At 33.6% G+C, this 24,749-nt stretch overlaps 1 protein-coding gene across 4 annotated transcripts in view; it reads left to right on the top strand.

Moving 5' to 3' along the window:
* Positions 1–22,835: 22,835 nt before the first annotated feature.
* The window catches only part of LOC111086406, an 81,693-nt gene continuing 79,779 nt past the window's right edge, over positions 22,836–24,749 (top strand). For all 4 annotated transcript variants that reach the window (XR_002611123.1, XR_002611122.1, XR_002611125.1 and 1 more), the window contains exon 1: positions 22,836–23,027. The gene's annotated coding sequence lies outside the window, so the exon portion shown is untranslated. The remainder of the gene's footprint in view (positions 23,028–24,749) is intronic.

Raw genomic sequence — 24,749 nt, 5'->3', positions numbered from 1 at the left:
CACGCTCGCCGCTCGAAGGTTAACACATCTTGCGTCCTCTCGAAGCGACAAACATGCAAATGCCATCAGTGTCAGCTGGTCTCGCTGGTCTTAACAAACACTTTGTATGACAGCCGAAACTTCTGCCATTCTCCTAGAAGAGATTAAGAATCATTCTATAGATTTACAACATTTTCCTCTTGTCTGTCGTAAAATCTTTCTCAGTTGGTGAAGCAAACAAACTATCACAGATTTAATAACTGTTAGTTAGGAAATATAAAATTTCCTTACGCGTGAAATACAAACGCTTAGCATTAAAGGTGTTAAAAGTGAATATTCCTAAATCATCCATTAAAAAAAAGAGTAGTAATTGGCGAAAATGTTGCAACTTTTAATGAGATAGTATATTTTTATTCTCTTTTGTAAGAAAAAAAAAGAAGTTTTCTAATTAAAACGAAGAATAATCATTCAAATGATAACATGTCCTTAAGAGTATCTAAATACTCATCAACACACGAAACGATAACAAAACGAAGATTTTTTTTCATAGTTAGTCCAAAAAATTAACCCTTCAAGCAAAAGGAATTATTTTTAAATCTTTTTCTTTTCTTTTTTTGACAGTTGATTTGTTTAAAATATTATTCATAATTTACTGATAAATTCTAATTTGCTTTTAGGAAAATTTTAATCTGTAAGCCCTGAGAATTGATTGTTCCTTTATGAGCCGTGTTTCTTTATTCACCAACAGTTCTGTCTGAGTGTGTCAGCATAAGGCTACGTTATTAAGTAGGATTGTACTTTACAAAGAATACGATAAATATTTCCATCGACATAATTATTTCTTAATGCTATATGTAAAAATTCAATGTTTTTTGTTCTCTCTAGTTAGTTTTATTCACTCAATATTTAGAGCGGGAACTCTTGGTGGCAATTGGTAGAATATTTTAAACTGGATATTTTTTGTATAGATTTTTATAATTATTTACCGGATCTTTCCGTTTAGCTAAGTAACCTAGTTTCGAATCTTTCTTTATACACTTATAAAAACGAAGTAGATGTTACTACATCTACTGTCCATCAATGTGATGAATCTTCCTTTTTGAGTATTGTAAAAATGTGGCAGATTCTTAAGTTTATGTGTAGTCATGTACTGGATCTTTCTCGTTTTACTATTGTTTGGTTTGTTTTGAACTTCGCGCAAAGCTGCACGAGGGCTATCTGCGCTAGCCGTGCCTAATTTGGCAGTGTAAGACTAGAGGGAAGGCAGCTAGTCATCATCACCCACTGCCAACTCTTGGGCTACTCTTTTACTAACGAATAGTGGGATTGACCGTCACATTATAACGCCCCCACGGCTGAAAGGGCGAGCATGTTTGGTGTGACCCGCGACCCTAAGATTGCGAGTCTAACCACCTGGCCATGCCGGGCCCTTTACTATTGTAACTGTGTGGATCTTTAGATTTGAAAGTGTAATTATGTACTGGACATTTATTTTTTAACTGTTGTAATATTATAGTGGATACTTAAGTCTGAGTAATGACGTGCTAAATCTTTGATTTTTAATGTAGTAACAGTATAGTGAATTTTTGAGTTTAAATGTGTGTTAGTTTTTTAGTCATATGTTGGATTTTTTTAAATTTATGTTTTATCGACAAAATAACTGACTAACTCTTTTTGGATAACTTTAATTACACTAGATAAATTATACTTTGTTGTGTTATAAAATTCTGGTGTTTTAATACCTGCTGACATTTATATAATTCATAAAATGCTGTAACATTTAATCGACTGACTTTAAACAGTGCTAGTATTTATTATGACTAATCCGACAAATATAACTAATTTAATTTACAAGTTATATTCTTAACTATTCCTATTGATAAACCATCTATCTATCAGTCTAAGTCAAAAAGTACCAGGTTATATGTGGTTACATAAATGTATTTGTTTTCTGGAGGTTAATAACACTTTGAAGTTAAGAACACACTCGAGACAGAACTTGCCGAACAAATTAACATGAAAATGGAGCCGAGAATCCAACCAACATATTTTATCACGCAAATGTAAAGAAATTTACGAACAAAAGATTTTGTAAAGGTGTGTTATTTAAACGTAATAACAATAGGAGGCGCTCATAAACAAGAGACCCTAAGCATAAGTAATCTTATCTAGTACACCTTAATTCCTTGTTTCTCCACCGCGACACAAGAGACTGGTTTAAAACCTGTCTCGTGCAATGATTTATCATCAAATAACGCCTAATGTTCATCATTACTTGTGTACTGCAGCGAAACATAATATTACTGACATTCATGTTAAAGGAAAACTAGAGAGAGTATGCTAAAAAACTGCTATGGCTTATGTGCATTCATTTCAACAACCCTAGAGCATATAATAAAATTTCCTGTCAAGAGCATGTCTAAGAGGGCGCTGTATCTCTATTTTTATCTTCTCTATCGAGACAGTGAGAGCGCTATAGAATGTTATGTATACTAATGAATCTTGTATAAAACTAAGATCGAAATATAGAATATTCTACGCTAGATAAGAGTACTTGATTATATATGCGTGTAAACTTTGGTGCAAAAATACAAGGTGCTATATAGACTATTGACATTGCTTTTAGTGAAATGTTTTCCAAGCCAGGGACAAGTACAAACAATAGCAGACACAATGCGATATACCAAGAATTGCCCGATATTGAAGTTTGTAATAGGATGGTCAAGACTTATGTCTTTACATTTTGCTAATTCCTTACGTTTTATGTAATTATTGAATACTTTACACACTTACAGTAGAGATGCACCTTGCACCCACGCTTAAACAGTACTGGCACTGCAAGTTTAGAAAACCACTCATGACACGCTTAAACAGTACTGACACTATAAGTTTAGAAAACCAGTCGTGTCACGTTTAAACGATACTGACACTACAAGTTTAGAAAACCAGTCGTGTTACGTTTAAATGATACTGACACTACAAGTTTAGAAAACCAGTCGTGTCACGTTTAAACGATACCGACACTACTGAGCTAGGAAACACTGGTTATATACGTTTAACATTTTAAACAGTGCTGGCATTATAAGTTCAGAAGACCACTCTTTATACATTTAAACAGTGCGGATACTACAACTTTAGAAGACACTAGTGACACTTTGAAATAGTTCTTACACTGCAACTTTAGACGACCACTTATAACATGTTTAAAAGTACTAACAATATATGTGTTTAGTATACCTCTTGTTATACTTATAAACAGTACCGACACTACAAGTTTAGAATATATTTGTGATATGTTTAAACAGTACCGACACTACAAGTTTAGAAGACCACTCATAACACGGTAAAACAATAATGATACTACAAGTTTACGAATATATAAATTTCTCCCACATATTATTTTTAATCCGTCAAATCTGAAGTTGCACGACATAAGTGCATGAATTTGCCTAACTGCTTACATTTAAGCCACTGATGTTTAGTGAATAAGATTTTATAATATGGACATTATTACTCGTGCTATATAGATAGATCACGGTAACCTAACAACTGCTCTCCCTGGATAATTGCCCTCCCCCCGGACAAATGTCCCCCGCAGCCATATCTTATTATATTAATATAACTGACTAACACAGGAAAAAACAACAACACATATTCCTTGTATTTGAATGAATTATCTAAAACTGTTTAAGTAGGAGAAAATAACACAGGTTTCATATTAAATTTTGTTTATTGGAATAAAATAAAAATATTGAATTATGCAAAGTTATATAACGAAAGAACGTGTTTAAGTAGGAGAAAATAACACAGGTTTCATATTAAATTTTGTTTATTGGAATAAAATAAAAATGTTGAATTATGCAAAGTTATATAACGAAAGAACGTGTTTAAGTAGGAGAAAATAACACAGGTTTCATGTTAATTTTTATTTATTGTAATAAAATAAAAGTGTTGAATTATGCAAAGTTATATAACGTAAGTACATGAGAACTGTACGTTATGAGCTGTTCCTCTAAAAAAGTCCAACAAATTGCGGTTTTGAATAATTTCTACAATGTTTGTTATCCTGGCAGTTGATTCTTTAGATAGTTCGTTCTTTTATAAAATATAAGAAATATGTGCCATTTTTCCTTTTCTTATTTTAGTCAGTTATATTAATAAAAGAAGATGTGGCTGCGGGGGGCAGTTGCCCTACAACCATAGATCACATGCTCTAAAATTTTAGATGGCTACAAAGAGTGGGAGGGGTGGGGTGGGGGGTCGTAAAGGACTAAGGGAGTTGGGAAGATGTAACAAATTCCTTTGAAGTATTTCTTTTAAAACACATTTAAGAAAGCTGCTTCTTCTTCCCAGTCTCTTCATTGTCTAGTTTTTACCCCCCCCCCCGGTGATTCAGCGGCAAGTCTCTGGACTAATGACATTCAAAATCAGATTTCGATGCCAAGAAGGACCGATTAAGTGTTTTAAAGTTATAAAATAGTTTAAAATAAACTATATTATTATACTAGCATTTATTGCTAGGATGATATCCATTATCCGTTGATTTTTAGTGATCAGACAAATGGGGAGGGGATCTGAGTTGTTCACCCTCGCAAACGTGTCCCCGTTCTGCAAGAGTTTTAGAACCCCTATCTAAACAAATCATGTGCAGAGATATTGTATAAAACATTAGTAGTTTATTCCATCGACCAGAATTTAGATTCTATTTCTGATTAAACAATGGTGACGTAATACCACAATCAATGTTCTGGAGTCGCTTTTAACCTAAAACAATTTAGCGTTAGATATATCGTAGAAGTATAGCGATTATTAATAACTGATTGATACATCAATATTTTATAGTTTATTCAATAAAGAAATCAAACGCATTTACTGGTTTCCATCAGTAACTGACTGGTAGTGTACAACTGAAATTCTATAATTAATCTTACATTCAAACTATTAATGTCAGTAATTTCGTCTTGAATATAAATTCAAATGGCTGATTACATATTCTTCACAATTAATTAATTTTCAAGGATATATAGTTATCGAAATGACAGTCTGTATTTGTAAAGATTATCTGAAAATGTTTTTTTTTTGTAAATCGATAGTATTTGATAATTAAACTAATTAGCAAGAGTTTAAAATAAAGACAAATTAGTACTTGAAACCTTATACTAAATATAGTGAACATAAAAAGTCGTCCATGTCTTTCAATTTCGGTTTTAAAATCAGCTATAACCAACTGTGTGGAACAAATTAATCATTTGTTACAAGAGGTCAGCAAAATGATACTAGTATAAAACACCCTCACTCCGTTGCGGAGTTCAAAAGACCACTCGTGATGCAGAGAGACCAAAATGTACAGTTGAAACTCTTCCATTATCCCAATTACGTCCATAGCTATCCTAAAGAGGGGTCGGTACACGAAAAAAGAAACCTTCCGTGGTACCTGAAATTCATGTGTCAGGTTTGGTTCCGCTAGCTCACGAATAAAGGTTTGAACATAGTTTCATAAATGGCGTCCATGGGATCTCGAGTGAAGCCAAGAACAAAACATCTGATGCCAGATTAGAGTTCAGTGACCCTGCAATCCTACTCCTTGCCTCTCATCATAGCTGGGTAACCTTCCGGGCAAGTTGAGCCGTCCTTGGTGCCCCCTCCCCCCAAAAGTAATAAAATAAGGATATGGGGTACACCATATAGATAAGGACACCCCCCCCCCCCAACAACCCAAGTTTGTCTGCTAAGTTGGTGCTTCTACGTACAAAACTATGGGAGGAGTTCGCGGACAAACAAATTCACAAACACACAATGTGAATTGATATAGGATATAATACTAAATGATATCTATGTTAACATACATTATATTTGCTTTTAGTCATGGATTCTTAGAATAAAAAAAATATTTGTAAATGACTTTTTATACGTGAGAGACAATTATTCGTTGAAAACTACGAGTTTTATTTAGGATTTATAAGAGATATTGAAATATTAATTTCCGAAGTTTTCGTAGAAAATCATAAAACTTTTCCAATAAATGGCCTTGATTTACCTAGGAACACTTATTGGCAATTCTTTCCAACGTAAATCTGGAAGAAGATGAAATTACAATGATTTTAGTATAATTCTTGTTTTATAACCGCTTTCCAAAGTTTTTTTTTATTAATACATTTATGTCCTTAATTTTTTTTAAAAAAAGATTTTCCCTTTTAACTATTTGGTATTCCAATTTGAAACATAATAGTGACCCTATAAATCTTAGAAAAACGCTTAAAATGATACGTACAGAACAGTTAACGTTTCAGAAGGAAAGATATTAATAGGAAAAACGATATAGTATGATTTGAGTCCTCTCAATTTATGAATTGCAAGCTATTCATTTTTTTCTGACATTTGAGGTAAGTTGTTATTTTCTTAGTAGTGCCTTACATGTGCAAAGGATTCGTTTGAGAGTCCAAAGCTAGATGTTATCCACGTTATCAGCATTAAGATTAATGGCTCATGTTTAATATTTTCGTTATATGTCACGAAAGGAGATAGTCTATAGAATAATTAAATCTTTCAACCTTATTATATAAAGCTTATGAAAGTATTTAAACTTTACGATAAAGACTTTTCATTGAATTTAAGTAATTTTGATTATCAAGACAAACATCAATTTTGGTATTTTAATTTAAATCATTTTAACTTCATCTTAGCATTACGTATAGAATATATTACCAAACCTGTTGGGATAGAATGAGGATGTCTCGTTTCATCACTGGTGTCCCAGTTTAATAGCGAGTAGATCGATATTAGTTTTAATCACGACCCGGACTGTTCTAGACCTGCCACCAATAGTTGGTACACATCTCATGCAACAGATTTTCAAGTCTTTTACAAAGCAGTTCAGAGGATAGCTAATATTTTGGGTCTGTACTTTCTGTTTCTCAGACGGTCACATTCAGGTCGAGGACCTAGGCTGGCTGAAAGAGATTTTGAGTGTTGTTTGCTTCAAACTTTTGTTGGACATGACTTCATTATGGCATAAAGTATTATTAGCCGAAAGAGTTATAACCGATCCGTATAGAATTTCATCAATGATGGCAGTTCAGCACTATTTAGAATGTTACGACATAACAGGGCTTGACTTGGCTTAGTGGTTAATCTGACAGACCATGGATCAGATGGTTTAATGATTCTCTTCTTGTTATCACAAAATCGCGCCTCACACTTTGGAGCCATGAGTGCGTTATAAGAGTGATGGCCAAATCCTATTATTCGAACTGAATAGCCCATGAATTCGTGGTGAGAGCTATTGACTCTTTCTTTCCCCCTAGTCTATAAGTTTAAAATTAGGGACGGATAGTACAAATAGCCCTTGTGTGGCTTTGTGCAAATATCTGATTCAAACAAATAAACGAACACAATACAACAAAACAAGGTATTCGTGGTCTTTCAACTATTTCCAGCCAACTAAAAGAGACCATTATTAAAATATTACTCCCACGGATTTGCAATCTTAGAACGCTACGATAATTTCTAAAACAAGATCCAAATCCAGCTGTCAAAAAAAAAATATTTTGGTTGACATCTTACCCAAATCAATCTATCAAAAATATATAATAGGTAACTTAATTTCTTGCCCCTTATGATGACCTTCTATTGCTCTTCATCCAAACTTAGGTTCTTAAGATACACGAGATTCGATATATTGTATCCATGACTATTATGAGCGGCTTGTTGGTTACAGCCAATTCGTGAAATCAGACATGCTGTATTTTTGAAACTTATGTTACCGTAATACCCTCTGAATTGCGGTAGTTGTAAATTACTTGTATCAAAATTATATGACAGTATTCAGATATCTAAATGAACGATGTATTAATTTAATTTGATTTTTATATGGAAAAACAATTAAAAACCACACCAGTTATCAAAGTACTTAAGTTGTAGGGGTTAACTTAACATGGATACGCGTTTATAATAATAATTTTTCAACAAGAACTTGACATACGTTCGTACTACTCTCGTAGAGTCACACTACTGCTTCTAGAACATACAGTGGCTAGAAATTCACAACATATATCTATGTTTCTTAGCTTCCAGCACATATAATATAACAGTTTTTTTTCTAAGAATTAATCTCAGATTTAAACTACTTGCTGTATTCAAATATTATACTGCATACTAAATTATATTAGTGAAACTACATAAACGCTGTATACCTTCAATGAATAGATTTAAAACATACATCAGATGGATAAAGAAGATTGTTAAAATAGAATAATATTCTAAAACCGAGTATACTAAAACAAATTGCAATTTCAAAATATTCTGAATTGGTCGAAGACAGACCCCTAAGTTTGTGGAACCAACATCCTTCTCTCGAAAGGTCATATTTCAACCTTGAACCTAATGATGCATTCATGGGCTGCTATACTGTTTTAGCCTTGTCTTGACCAAGAAAAAATTACATTTGAGATATAAAAGGCATACCCTGACGTAATTACAGCATTTGCAAACCTTTCAGAAGTACCACAAAAATTCATGCTGGAGGATATTAACATTAAATAATGGTTCAGAATATTAATATATAGTCACACTTGCTCAATTAGTAATGTGAACCAGGCGCGCTAAGCACTCTCTGCCCAGAAAAACATCTCTCAAATGCAGGCTGCTCTTGAACAGTATTCAATAAGAACTGCTTACTAGATTGGTCATATATGGGGGCAGCCACTAATGCCTGAATAGGATGTACCGACTTCAGGTGAATGGGGTCGGAATCAAACAGACCAAGACTGAACACATGTCTGGACAACTCTACTATAGGCTATCAATTCCTGCAGTGGGATCATCCATGCTCCTGAAAGAAATCATGCAAGGGTCTCTGCAAATGTTGCAAGATAAGCTTATGTTGCACTGTACTGTGTTTCTGTGTCGGAAATTGCCACCAAGATTAATGTTTCGAAAGTTCATGGTGGTGGAGATAAACTTCACACTGTCTACACTGTCTACTCTGTCTACACTGGTGTACACTATACGTGTATTTGAATAAATTACATGATTCGTATAGCATGCACCTGGTATGCCTGGTGGTTAGGGTTTCGACTCGCAATCTGTTTGTTGCGGGTTCGAATCCCCCTCACTGAACATGCTGGCCTTTTCAGCTGTGGGGAGTTATAATTTGACGGTCAATCCAACTATTCATTGTTAAAATAGTAGCCCAAGGTCTGGAGGTGGGCGGTGTTAACTAGCTGCCTTCCTTCTAGTCTATCCCTGCTAAAATAGAGACGGCTAGCGCAGATAGCTCTCGAATAGTTTTGCGCGAAATTCAAAATAAACCAAACCAACCTTATAGCATAAATTAGAATTATGTTTGGATACTTATTAGTGCATTAAGTGTGTTTGAGTAAACTTTACACTGATGGTGGATGGTGTTTTATGCTGTTGTACACGTTTGACAGATGTGCATTTTAATGGATATGCTACGTAACTGATTATAGGTGTTTGCTGCAATATTTTATATCTGGCTACTTAAACATGCTTGAAAAAAAACAAAAAAAACTAGAGAACTTCATACAATAAAATAATTACTAGAATCAAGCTATTTAACTACTAAAACGTGGTTTTGGATATTAAGGTAACGTATTTATGTTATTTTATGTAATTCAATATGGCGGCTGTTTGGGACAAGATCTGCGATGGGTCTTGCTTTTACATGAGTTTTAATGTGGGAACATATATGTATGCTAAATTTTAGATATTTGGGTGAAAGTGTAATATGAATTTGAAACATACAGTTGAGTAATGGTTGTTTTTCGACTGTAGCCATATCGGAATCAAAGATTACTGTTGACTGGAGCAAGCTCTCAATGGATCTTGCTTTTGTAGGAAGCTCCATGTGTATACCAATTTTCGTGCTTCTTTTCACAATTTGAACAATTTTGAATTTGTCTGCTGGACTAGTATGTTCCATTGTAAAGAATCAGCTCCATGTGAAACAGCGATATGTCTGTGGACTTACAACGCTAGAAACCGGGTTTCGATACCCGTGGTGAGCAGAGCACAAATAGCCCTTGTGTAGCTTTGTGCATAATTAAAAAAACAAGCAAACAAACAAAATAATGTGAAACTCTATGTGTATACTAATTTTCGTGCTTCTTGTATGCTGGACTAGTATGCTCCATTGTATACTGAGAAAAATGTAATTAATAATAATTGTTTTTTATTTTCTATTCAATCTTACAGTAGATAAAAAAATGAAGATGAACATATATGCAGCGAAAGAAACAACAGCATTCAACATTCACCGATGTAAGATTAAATGGTGAGAGCTATTTATTACTAATGAAATAATATTTTAGGGGAAAATCATTAAATTATTACATTTACTGTGTTTACAAAATGTTCTGAACTTAATGTCCAGTTTGTTTAAATTACACAAGAAAAACGAATGAACATATTAGCCTGGTTAATTCCTACGATCCTCCAATGAGTCAGCCTTAATTTTGCGGGATTACAACGCTGAAATCAGGAGTTCGACCTCCCGTGGTGGACAGAGCGCAAATAGTCTAATGCGTTGCTCTGCGCTAAAACAAACAAACATATTTTTTGTGATAAAAGCCATGAATCATGTTGAGATTCTGAAATGTTCTTTCTTGTATTATGTATTCTTTTATTTCACAGCTTGGTTAAGTAATTATGTAAAAGAATAATGACACAAGAATATGACAAGTTTATTTATTTTTCGTTTTCAGATCAAGTAGCAAACTTTTTAATTGTAATATTCTTGTAGTTGTTATTAGCACGTGGACACTCCCTTACATTAATAAATAATGAATGTTTTACAAAACATAAAATAGAGGGCAGCAGTAGGCCAATTACTTACATCCAACTGTTATTTAATCTTATTTAGAACACATTGTAAAATTCTGGTTTTGAATATAACTTATAACACTTCTAGACATTAAATTGAAACGACTACTTTAAAAACCGTTTTAATAAGCTTAGAAAATAACGAATGACTAGGTTTGGGTCTTCAAGCAACCGAATGAATATTAGTTACAAATCAAGTGATTATTTACGTAATAGCAGAATAATTACAGCCAATAAATTGCTAGATGCCAGTATATCAGACTTTGATCATAAATCATTGAAATATATCAATGTATGACTGATAAAAAACAAAAACGATGTATGCTATCATATCGCATCTTAGAGATTGCTACGTTTTATTGCGAACACACAAATACAAAAAGAGACCGGTAAACAGTTTTTATTCGAAAACTACTTCCATAATTAGGCAGTTCCATCAGACGATTAACTTGTTAATCACCAGAAGGAGTTTAATCTTGTAAACATTAGAAAAAGGATTAACATAAGCCTCAGACACAAAAAAGTTAGGTATTAGATATAGAATTTTATAAAATTACTTGGAAAAAATACTATTATAAAATATAAAAGAAACATAAAGCATTACTGTTATTAACGGTACAGCGTCTATTAGTACTAATACTCTGGTGAATAATATATAATTTTAAAACATGTAAAACCTTTTCCTTAATACAGGAAACACTAAGCTGACAGACTTATCTGATAGTAAATCTTGATAAAACATGCTGTCATTACAAATTAGGAAAATGGTTAGGAAAATGTTTCTGTTTGTCGTCAGAGACTTTACAATATAGTACATATAATTAAAAATATCTTCTCTACTTTTATGCATCTTATACAGAGGGTTGAGTACGTTATATTGAAGCAAGACACGTGAAAACCATAGCTGATAGAAAGTCGCGGTAGTATGGAATGTATCAGAACTATATTTTGTCATTTTTTGACCTTACGTAGATAATGTAATACCACCGAAATCGCTTTTGGGAGAAGAAGATAACAGACCTTTTCTAGGCAAAATATTTATATAATCAAATGGTAAAGATGTGTTCAGATGAGGGATTTATAATTTTCAAGACGTTGGATATCCCTTGTACTTAATGGCATTGGAAAACAAAGGATTATGGATCAACTTAGGGTAGGGGAATCAGGACCATCCCGAAAAAGACCCGCAACAAGTCGTATCCCAGCCATGGTAAACAAATTACAGCATCTTGTAACAATTGAGACTCTACGAACAAAAATGTTAGTGGCACACGCCGTCCACGTATTTCAAGCAACAGCAAACAATATAACCAAAAGGGATCTCCGTTTGGAAAAGTGAACAAGTCATCTGTATACAAGCTGCTTTCACGACATATCCGTTCAATTGTCGCATACCATAAGCAGCTACAGAATGAAACGAGTATTGAATTTATTATATAGGAAGACAAAGCAGTCCAGTCACTGGATGCAGCACATATGGAAGTCTGTGTAATCGGACTGTTGAAATTGACGCTGGGAAACTGTCGTCCACATACATTAGGTAGATTATAGAAGGCTTGCAGGGAGAACAGATGTGCTTTGGACATGACGGCCTTACGTTGGAGTTACTTGCAATGGAAACTACTTTTCAGAACTATTGTGGAGATACGAAATCGTCAGATAAAGCATCACCAGACGTAGTGACATGGACTGTAACGACGTTACAATAATATAAAGTATAATATAAAAACTGCTGTAGATTAAGTTAGCGCCTTAAAAACATTGCTTTATAAAGTAAATGCATTCATATCGTATTGGCAATCGAAGAATTTTGTTTAACTTTCCAACTGGTTAACTTATTAGTTTTAGAAAGCAACATTACACAATTTCTATCCACCCATCTATCGGCTATATTTTTATCAACCTGTCTATATAGCTATCTTTATATGAAGCTAAAAAAAATCTCAGCTTTAATTAATATTTTTGTCCTTTCTTCTGATGGCTATCTTTCCGTTGATAGTTACAAGTAGATGAAGGTGTATTTACAAATATGCGCACTACAAACTTATATACCTATAAGTGTATGCATATATATATAACTTACACTTATAAACTTGTAAATATATATATATATATATATATTTAGAAATTCAGACACTGTTAGAAAGCAATCGTATGCTGGTGCAAAGTAGAAGCATTAGAATAATACAGGAATCATTAATCAGGCAAGGCTTCTGCCACACCCTAATTTTATTCGGAAATAGGTTTACATTTCGTGATAATTACGTCTTAGTTAATTGAGATATACGTGTATGGATGTAATATTTATCATCCACCTTTCTTTGCAGGGCTTCAAGTTTCATACGACTCAGCTAAAGTGTGTACACGCATATGAAGCAGTTCAACTGCATCGATCCGAATCATCTGGACGAGACGTAGAGAGAGAAAGAAGACAATAAAAGAGATAGCAGATCATTATACAGTCAATGTATGCCTGATCAATTTGAAATTGTCAGTTTCGTACCGGGATAAGTCCATAAGCACCCTCCCCCAGCATAGACGTTCAGCACGTGATACTAACTAGGTTGCAATATTAACTTATGCAATACACGTTGTTGCTTTTTTACAAGACAAATATATTTGTATGTTTGTATTGTATTCCTGTTCCTTTCTACAGACGTATAAGTATATTTAATTTATGCACACTGATATATATATATTTAGATAAAACATTTTGCTCACGTTCGAAGCAGAAATGGTAATGGTGTTCCTAAACCTTGCAGGTATATATATGTATGTGTGCATATACTTATACACATAATGGACAGTTAGACTATTAAGAAGGCTAGTAAAGTACGTATCGATGTTCATGCAAATTTTATTAGGCAATTCGCTCAATTCTTTTCTACACAATATAAGAAAATCTAATATTGTATTATTTACACGAATTTCCGTTTTGTTTTGAAATGCCGTATAATGTATAATATTTTGGTTCATTTCACACAAGTACCACAAATACCTTCGCAGGTGCCTTGTAATTCATGTTTTATTTGCAACTTTCCAAACGAGGTTTTGCCAACATTCATGTATAAGATCCGTGTATACAATTTTATAATTGCTGAATGAAAACAACTTCTTTTAACTTCGGGGCTCAATCCTTACGATGGATACGATGCAGAAAGCTCATTGTGTGGTTTTGCGCTAAAAAACAAAACAAAAAAACATTTAATTTCTGTTATTGCTGCGTTACTTTGATGTTCTTTGTTTAGTTGTTTGTATGTTTGAGTAGGTAAGGAAAAAAACAAAGCTTAAAAATGTAATGTAAATGTCCAGTTTTGGACTCGGAAAAATACATTGTAAAAGCCTAATTTTGGACTCGGACAAATATGGTGTAAAATTTTAGACCAAAACTCTTTAGAGTAAAGGAGAAACAGTTAATTTAATTTTAAAATCTATTCGTATTGATGATGGTGATTAATGTGAAAGTTTTTGTTTTAGAGTGTTTGTTTATTATTAAGCACAGAGCAACATAATGGGATGTCTTTGCTTTGCCCACGAAAAGATATCGAAACCCATACTTAACATTATAAGCCCTCAGACTTACTACTGAGTCATTGGTTGGTATTTTAGAGCGCGCCCTCCAGTGGCACAGTGGTATGTCTGCGGACTTACAACGCTAGAAACCAGGTTTTGATAGCCCATTGTGTAGCTTTGTGCTTAATTCCAAACAAACAAACAATTTTAGAGCGTTGATAGCTTGAATTATAGAAAAAGCAGAAATCTGAGAATACAATACACTAGAGCATTACTTTGATTAAGGTATAGTACAATAAGGTGCATAAAATTTGTTTTTAAGTTCTTGGATCATATAAATTAGAAAGAACTAAAGTTATTAATAAAATCTAGGCTATGTGTTTTGAAAACCTTTTTTACAGCGTGCAACAATATCTGATCAAGCAATGCATTCAGAAATATCTTGTAGAGAGAGAGCGCGGAGCGTGGCCTAGGTATTAGCATGCCGGGCTGCGTATCATAAAGTCCACAGTTCGAGCCCGCGATATGTCGCTGAACGTGTTTCGCATTTTCAGCTGTAGACGCATTATCAAAGTGATAATCGATTCCGCTATTTTGGTAGCTGTATGCTATTGGATGATTAGCAGCTCTAAATAAGAAACAAATAAAACAAACATTAGTTTTGTAAACCAAGACGGGACAGAAGTAGCTCTATATTTCTGTACGACTATAGTCTATCTGTGCGATTTTGACTAACAACACTCTACTCAAATATAGTACAGTTTACTAGTATTTTATTGAAATGTAGGGTTAACATTTCACTTTCAGAAGAAAATACCTATCTTCTTTATTCGATAAGTTAATTTTTACTTTCATTATTTGCAATGAAGTGGATTTCGACTGATCATTGTTTCTGTTGAATAGCTCAAATAATTTCACATTTTCTGAAAAGCTTACGTTAAACATAGCATTTTTTGAACGTCTTTGTCTTAACATACACAGAGTTGATGTCTTTATATCAAAACTATTTTGAATATGCAAACAAGCAAGTAGCGTGACAACTATGGCCGATATAAAGTCGCGGTGGATCGCCGTTTATCAGAACTATATTTGAATTTTGTTTGAGATTTCGTAGGTAATGTAATGTTACCGAAAACTGATCGATTTTGAAAAGGGTATCCAACAGCCCTTTCCAACGCAAAACTTTCACACACTCACATCCTAAAGATCGGGGATTTAGCATTTCCAAGACGGTGATATCTTTTGTACTTAATGACATTGGAAAACAAAAGATTATGAATCAACTTAGGAAACCAGAACCAGATCTGTAATAATTTGTACCCTAGCCATCTTGTAACAAGTGAGGATCTATGAACCAAGGGATGGTTAGAAAAAGTTGTTCACGTGCTGCAAGAAAAGGTACACAACGTAATCAAGAAGGATTTCCATCTAAAAAAGCGACTAAAGTCACGTGTACTCAGACTGCTTCCTCTACATACCTCAAGTGACTGGAGAAAGAAACGAATATCCATGCTGTTTCATAGGAAGACATGCCGGTCAAACTTGCATATGGATTTCTGTGTGATCAGGTTGTTGAAACGGACACTAGGAAAATGTCATTCTTGCACACAAAATGGATTATGGAAAACATGCACGGAGGAGGTGTGTTTTAAAAATGAAAGTCTTACGACGGTGTCTTTTACAATGGAAACTACGTTAGAGAAATATTGTCAAGATGCATGGTCGTCAGATAGAACATGACAAGACGTAGTAACATGGATTGTAATGACTTGGCGAAGCTTCAAAATTAACATTTGTATGTATAATTTCAGTTATTAATTTATATTTTTAGCGCTTTATTTCTCATGATACCCCATGTAAATTGATGCTGCCGTTCTTGTGAATCATATATAATGTCATGATACTTCATGTAAAGTGATGTTGCCGTTCTTGTGAATCATATCTAATGTCATGATAATTCATGTAAAGTGATGCTGCCGTTCTTGTGAACCATACCTAATGTCATGATACCCCATGCAAAGTGACGCTGCCGTTCTTGTGAATCATACCTAATGTCATGATACCCCATGCAAAGTGATGCTGCCGTTCTTGTGAATCATACCTAATGTCATGATACCCCATGTAAAGTGATGTTGCCGACCTAATGAAATTTGATTTCCCAAGATTGTTGTTGTTGTTGTTTATTATTAAGCACAAAGCTACACAAAGGGCTATCTGTTTTCTGCTCACTAAGAGTATCTAAACCCAGTTTCTAGCGGTATAAGTCCGCAGACATACCGCTGTGTCACCTGGGTGGGGGCTATTTCCCAAGAGAAAAAGTGGAGGTAAAAGTGGTTTTATTAGAAACGTAGTAAACGATTTTTTTTTCGTAGAGAATTAATGAGAAAAATGTTTTCCTCTTAAAATATAGTTCATGTCGTCCCAGACAAAACACGTTTATTAATTATATTTAAAGAACTTATCTTTCTGAGTTAGTCAAACTGATCCATACTTAACAGTGGGTACTGAAAAAAAAATTGCATGAAAAATCAAATATCAGCACAGAAACAACAGAAATGTGAAATGCCGAAAAAACACGATAAAACGAAGTGACAAAGCAGACGTTAACTGTGATTCAGCGTGACAAGATAGATGATGATTATAGTTTAACGTGACATGGGAGATATTATCTGTGATTTAAAGTGGCAAGATAAATGAGGCCCATAGTTTAACGCGAACAAGGTAGATGTTAATTGTGTCAAAATAGATGACGACAATATATAGTTTAACGTGATAAGGCAGGTGTTAACTATGATTTAACATGCCAAGATAGATGAGGGCCATAGTTTAACATAAATAAGACAAATGCTACTTGTGATATAACATATCAAGATAGACGGTGACTTTAGTTTAACGTGATGAGGCTGGGGTTAACTATGGTTTAACATGTCAAGATAAATGAGGGCTATAGTATAACATAAATAAAACAAGTGCTACTTGTGATATAACGTACCAAGATAGATGGTGACTTTAGTTTAACGTGATGAGGCTGGGATTAACTGTGATTTAATGAGACAACACAGATTATGGCTATACATAGTTTAACTTGGTAAGACAGGCGTTAACAGTGATTTAACATGCCAAGATAGATGACTACTACATATAATTTAACGTGACAAAGCAAGTTTTTAACTGGGATTTACCATGTCAAAATAAACGATGATTATAAAACAAAAAAATTAATGTGACTGATTTAACCTGTGTTATTTTGTTACGCAGCAAATATTACCTTATTAATGTATCTTTGAATATGATCAACGTTTTAGCGGAAATAGATAGGGTAATGCTGTGCGGTTAAACATTCACCAAATTCAATCAATTATCTATCTTTAAAAGCTTATTTGTCTACTAGTTTCTTTTTATGCCAAGGGCCAATACATGCTAACTGCCAAAAAACGTGAGAATGAAGAACGTGTGATGTTCGTGTGAATCTAGGTCGAAATTCACTTGACTGTCCTGGCATGGCCTGTTGGTTATGGTCTTCGACTTGCAATACGCGGGTCGTCGCGGGTTCGAATTAGCATCATCCAACATACTCCCCGATTCAGCCGCGGGGAGTTATAATATGATGATCAATCCCACTATTCGTTTGTAAAAGAGAAGCCCAAGAGTTTGCGGTGAGTGGTGTTGACTAGCTGTCCTCTCTCTAGTCTAACATTGCTAAATTAGGGACGGCTAGCGCAGATAGCCCTCTTGTGGCTTTGCGCGAAATTCAAATCAACCAATTCCCCTGGCTTAGTCTCTGCCCGATTTGTACTTACAACACTATGGATACTGTGAAAGAATTGTGCCTTATGATATTTCTAAGTGTTTAACACGAACATAAATCGAACAGTTATCTATAACATATAATAATAAGTGTCGGAGGTTGAAAGTCACGAGGAACGTTAATAAAAAATAATAGCAAGATGTGTACTGATTTGCATAAGTTGATAGTTGAACAAAAACTGTTGATTATTTTTTCGAATTAGTTTAATCGAAGTGTACTTATTTTGTTCTGATCTGTAGATGTTTAAATAATATTCTTAACATCATGGGTTATCAACATTTTCGAGTTAATATATATACACACTTGAAAACTAGTACCAAAGTTAACGAATAATTACATAAATATCGTGGAACTTACATTAGAGAGTCTACATAAAATTTAATGTATAATCAGAGGAACACTGTCATTGGTGAATTATTAATGTTAAAATTATGGATTAATATATTGTTAAATATTGCTAAATTTAATGAATTGTTACATAAACTGAGATGATTCATTCTTTAACATAACCAAATGATAAATAATCATTCAGATTAATAACGTGAATATAAAATCATTTAATAAGTAACTTAGTGATTTTTCCCCATAACATCTTTGTTGCTAACTAAAAGATTTTATGTTATATATAATATCTATAGCTGTAAAAAAAAAGCTATTAAGAGTAACACTGATGATATTGACTCATTAATTGTGTCTCAGAACCTTGAAGTTTCTTCTGGTGAAAGTACATGAAACCTACACATTTATTAAGTATCTGAAAAAAACTACCTAGTGTCAAAAGGTTTTTAATTGAAAATATAGTTTTCACACCACCTTTCATTTTCTTCACTAACAAAAACAGTCAAAGTTCAGAATGACGAACATCCTCTGATATCCTACACAAGACAAAATCTTTCCAATTCATATTTGAACACGTGAAAAGATAACTTGCAAGAATTTCTCTGATTGATAACACGTTAAAATCCATGCATTTCTGAGTATTTTATTAAATATCGCGCTATTGCGAGATAGCCTATGTAAGCGAAAAGAGAAATAGCGTCTTTATCTATTTAGTCTTCCAGTGGGTAAATCGTAAGTTCACGGATTTGCAATGCTCAAATCCAGGGCTCGATTCTCCATGATGGACAGAGCGCAGATAGCCTATTTCGTACGTTTGCGCTAAAAAAAAGAAACAAATCTAACTATTTATCTATCTGTCTGTCTGTCATCTGTCTCTTTCCCTCTCTCTACCTATCTTGTAAATTGAATAAATTAAGAAAAAAAAAGAACCGGTGATGCGTTCAGAAGTAATGAGTCACAAATTCGTTTCACTAGAAGAGTAAAGTTAATCACGCCTAAGTTTTGACAACATTTAGACAGTCACAAACTATATCATTCTTTGAAGGTTATGTTCCAGTGGTTGTTGTAAAAAACTAACTGCTTTGAAGAAAAAAAAACAATATTTAAACGCTATAGAATACGTTGTAATTTAGGCTCTTGTAGTTGCCTTGAAAAGGTCTTGATAAAATGTGAGCCTTATCTGTCAGTGACGAGGAACATACACTAGACAGGTTATTCTAAATACCCATACTTCAGCAAATATTTTAGTATAGATTTTGTCTATACCTACATACCTTTCTACTGTCTCTTTCAAAGGAAGTGTTTGAGAATATTTAGCTCTTCACTAATTAGAAATTAGAAATAAACCTGGTAATGTGTATAGCAAATTAAATATACTTTCCTTGTTTGTTTGAATTTCGCACAAAGCTACACGAGAGCTATCTGCGCTAGTCATCCCTACTTTAGCAGTGTAAGGCTAGAGGGAAGGCTACTAGTCATCACCACCCACCACCAACTCTTGGGCTATTTTTTACCAACGAATAGTAGGATTGACCGTCACATTATAAAGTCCCCATGGATGAAAGGGCGAGCATGTTTAGTGGGACGGGGATTCGAACTCGCGACCCGCAGATTTCGAGTCGAACGCCCTAACCATATACTTTTCTTACGTTCTTATGTATGTAAATTAGAATGCATAAGTTCATCAGTAGGCTACTCTCGCTATTAACGATATTTCCCGCCGCAATTCCAATAATGAAGCACGATGTTCGGTCAGCTGAGCGAAACCTAGGCTAGTCCTAAAATACATATATGTTAAGCTAACAGTGCTAAACAATCTCAGTATATTAATAAAAATAAACCTGTAATAAGTGTTAAAAATTTATACATTAAAAATTCTAACCAATACTCTTAATGAAAGTGACATTAAAGAAATCGTAGAGTATAACTTACTTATAGAATACACAATCATCAGCCATTAGTTTCAACTAGAGTCGACGCTTTTATGTTTGTTGAACAACGTAACGTCGTTCCTGAAACTGTCTTATGATCAATGAAAACTCATTAAACAGCTCCGACAATGGAGTGTAGCATCTGAGATAAATTACTACGACACATGTTACTGTTTAGATCAAGTAGCAGGACAATACCAACAGTACAGCCAAAATTTAATGTATTCTTATTAACTCCTGATCAAAGCAATCTCTAGATCAGAACTAGAAATTAGCTATGAACATAACTAACTTAATATATCATTCTTTATCTTACTTGTTGATCTGTTCAGGAATAGATTCTGTTATTTATCTTATTTGTTGATCTGTTCAGGAATAGGTTCTATTCTTTATCTTACTTGTTGATCTGTTCATGAATAAGTTATATTCTTTATCTTACTTGTTGATCTGTTCATGAATGGGTTCTATTCTTTATCTTACTTGTTGATCTGTTCAATAATAGGTTCTATTCTTTATCTTACTTGTTTATCTGTTCAGGAATACGTTATATTTCTTATCTTACTTGTTGATCTGTTCAGGAATACGTTATATTTCTTATCTTACTTGTTGATCTGTTCAGGAATAGGTTCTGTTGTTATTAAGAGTAAAAAATATACTTTATATTTAAAACATAAAATGAGATAACAATAATACGATTTAATTTCCTTATTTCTTTAGTTACAGAAACTGGCAAACCGATATAAGAACTGAATAATATAAATCCACACATTTTGAGAATGATAAACTTCCAACCCTCCAATGTCAACAATGACAAAGGAAACAAAGATGTTTTACTAAATCAAAATTATTGTTTTCATTCCTATTCATAGCTTTAAAACACATAGCTTTGAATTGCTCCTAGCCAGTGAATAAAATGTTTTTATCGTTTCTCTTAAAGAATAACGAATAACTTTTTGTGGAACCAGTCAGTAATTATTGTTACTTGTATAAGTAAATGTTTGAGTTTAATCCTAGTCCAATGTTATCTATTTAATATTAATATAAAAATGTAAGGTTTAAGAGGATATTTTTCACCCTTGCACACATACTAGCGAGCGCTTGTGGTAGAGGTTTCTGTTTAAAAACATTTTTTTTCAAATACCCAGGCATTTAACCACGTGGGAAAAGATGAAATACTAAAAATGTTCTAAAATGTAGTTAGTTTTTATTCAAGTGATGCTGCACAAGGGTTTATCTGCGCTGTGCAGCAGCCCCCCTCTCCCGCAGGGATCATATCTCGAATTTTTGCGCCATCTGCTCTCAAACTTATCGCTGAAGCACCGAGCTTTTAATTAAGAAGTTTATTAATGAAATGTTTCGTAGTGTTGCACTAAAGAAAAACAATGTTTACTGAAATGAATAAAATACAGCGCTACTTATTGATGCGTGTTCATGAACATAAAGCCATTTCTAAAATATTTCTAAAATTTTTTGCGTTATGTGTTTTATCAGTAATTTCCATGATTTTAAACTCGCGCTCCCTCTCAAATTTATAATAATCTCAAGCTTATGTGTGTTTTATCACAATATCTCTGTAGAGTTTGACACAACCCCTCTCTCTCTCTCAAACTTTCCCGCTCTTACAAATAAGTGATCCATTGGGAACAATCCAGGGATCTTCAATAATACTTGACAACACATTTTCAGAGAATCACAATAATTTAGACTTTTAAATTAATTTCAAAGTGCCATCAAACAAATATAGTTGTTATATGAATGCTGTCATTGTTAAAGCGCTGTTGATAACTTCATGAGAATTGGATATGCAAATACATTCGTATTCATTGTCAAGACTGCTTGAATGAGTGTTGAAAACTATTGATTTTCTTTACACATATAAATACTGAAAATGATTATTTGTTTGTTCTAAAGAGCAAAGTTGCACAATGGGCCATCTGCACTATGGCCAACGCATGAATCATGTCCCAAACTTAAGCGTTATAAGTCCTCAAGTTTACCACTAAGCAACTGGGGAGGATGGAAAGGTATCAATAATGAAACATCCAAGCATTATTTGAAGTTTTATTTTTCACGAAATTTAGATTTTGAAAGAAAATAGGTTTGAAACCACACACACACTTCGTGAACCGATAATTGAATAGTGGCGCATGTCTACTCTTTAGTTTTTTATTAGTTGATCCCAGTTCTTTGATGTTTAAAAACAAACAAAGCTAAATACGATTTCAACGAGACAAAATTAGTTGGTCTCGGCTAGTGACACATTTGTTCCACTCGTTTCTTTTGAATATTCACCCGTGAAAAATCTTTTTTCATCTGACAGACAGTATGTAACGAAGTATTGGCATTACATACACGTTCCACAGAGAAATGAGGAAAGGGATGTAAGAAGCCTTTTCTGTCCAAAAAATCGATCGCAGCCTGGAGTACGCTGACGAGGGAGAAGGGATTTCAATTATCTTTGAGACGGAACGTTGGCTATGCAAATTACTTGAGTAGAAAGGGTCATATTTGACTTGAACCGTCCAATTTCGCCGTGTCGACTGCAGCAGGGGATTGGAAGACTAAGAGATTTTAGAAAGCACTAGCTGTCGTACCTCAGAGAGCTCAGCAAAACGGTAGGGTTAGCATAATCTTTTTTGTGTTCGTAAAAGATGTTTTGAATACGAGGCATGCGAACGTGTTTCTCTGCAGAGTTGTTATTATTGTTACTTGTTGATAAAACCAACCTGTTTAAATCCCACCCAAGAATAGCTTCTTATTTATAATTCCTGACAAACTCAACCCCGAGGCTCAGAAAGCCTTTTGTTACTCGTAGGCTTAGATTTTTTTTTTATCAAACTTAACATTTCAACGCTTAAGTTTTCAAGTTGCCAATAGGATGATTGAATGTTTGAAAAGGTAGACTTTTATTTATTTACCAAACTTCAGTTAATTCTCTTATGGACTAAAACTAGGCTTATGTGAAGTATACGGTATAGAAAGTGTTAACATTATGGTCTAGTATGAGGAAATAACAATTATTTAGTTATTTAATTATTATCATAACAGAAATATAAAATTGGTACGGAAGCTACAAGAATGTAGCCACAAGTTACTATAATTTTGTTTGGGAGTTCTAGTTCAGTCATTGATGTATGCTTCCTATATTCATCATTCTGATCGCGAATGGGTTTTAACCTTTTTAATGATTGCTTAAGTTAATTAATACTAAGGAGCGATGTGTTAATATTTTGTTAGAATTTCTTGGAGTATACCAAATAAGATTAATATACCATACGGTCATTTCATTTTGAGTACAATATATTCAGCATGCTACTAAATATTATTTAGTCGATGATTCTGAATACACTACAATAAACAGTATACAGTTTTTAAAGAGAGTTCTGAAAACGGTGGACATAACTACAATCTTTATGACTGTAACACGAAGACTTCTCTTTCAAATGAGACATATGCACAATGTTTCAAGTTTGTCTGCTCCTAGTTAATCCAGTTTTACAAAAAACAGGTCTTTTGGAAGATCTATTTTACAAAGAGTTACCAATCGATTATAATGAATTGCTGCAAAAGATGCAATAGATTTCATCAAGTTGGTAAATTGTTCTAGATTACAGAGTTTCATATTAAACTCTCCTTATGATTATTACGATTTCGTGGTAATTGTATTTTAGAACTGCTTTATATAAATATGAGTTTGAACGATTTATTTTCTCAAATAACTAAGAGCCAGTCCGAAACTAAAACTTAATGAACAACTCTTTTAAAATGATAATTCGATTTACTCAGTATAGGCTGAAACGGGATTTTTCTAAGTTAAAATATACCAATTCGTCGAATTAATTTTTGTTCATACTTTGACCAATAATTGTGTATTGTAATTTGGTCAATAATTGTGTATTGTAATTTGGTCAATAATTAGTTCTAATCATTTGGATAATCGAATACAATTTTAACAAAGAACTTGGCCTGAATTAAGCAAATAATGAAACAAAATGTCTTTATAAGTAGTCTCAGTTAAACAAATAAAGAAATAAACTGTTTTAATAAACAATCTGAGGTGAGCAACTCACGAAGCAGGTTGTGTCTATAAACAGTGATAAAAGCAAAATGTTTTTGTAAACGATTTGGTTGTTATTAAGAGCAAAATTACACAATGAGCTATCTTGTGCTGTGCACACCACGGGTTTCAAAACCCGATTTTTAGCGCCGTAGTTTTGAAACTTACCGTTTAGCCAGTGGGGGGAGGAGTTTTTGTAAACATTGTCAGTTAAGCAAGTAAAGAAACAAAATATATTCAGGTTAAGCAGGTGAGAGAGAAAATGTTATTTCAAACAGTT

This window comes from Limulus polyphemus, unplaced genomic scaffold (assembly GCF_000517525.1).
Source record: "Limulus polyphemus unplaced genomic scaffold, Limulus_polyphemus-2.1.2 Scaffold41, whole genome shotgun sequence".
In the NCBI taxonomy this organism is placed as follows: domain Eukaryota; kingdom Metazoa; phylum Arthropoda; class Merostomata; order Xiphosura; family Limulidae; genus Limulus; species Limulus polyphemus.
Note: the sequence above shows the minus strand (reverse complement) of the source record. Positions and strands in the feature narration are given on the sequence as shown.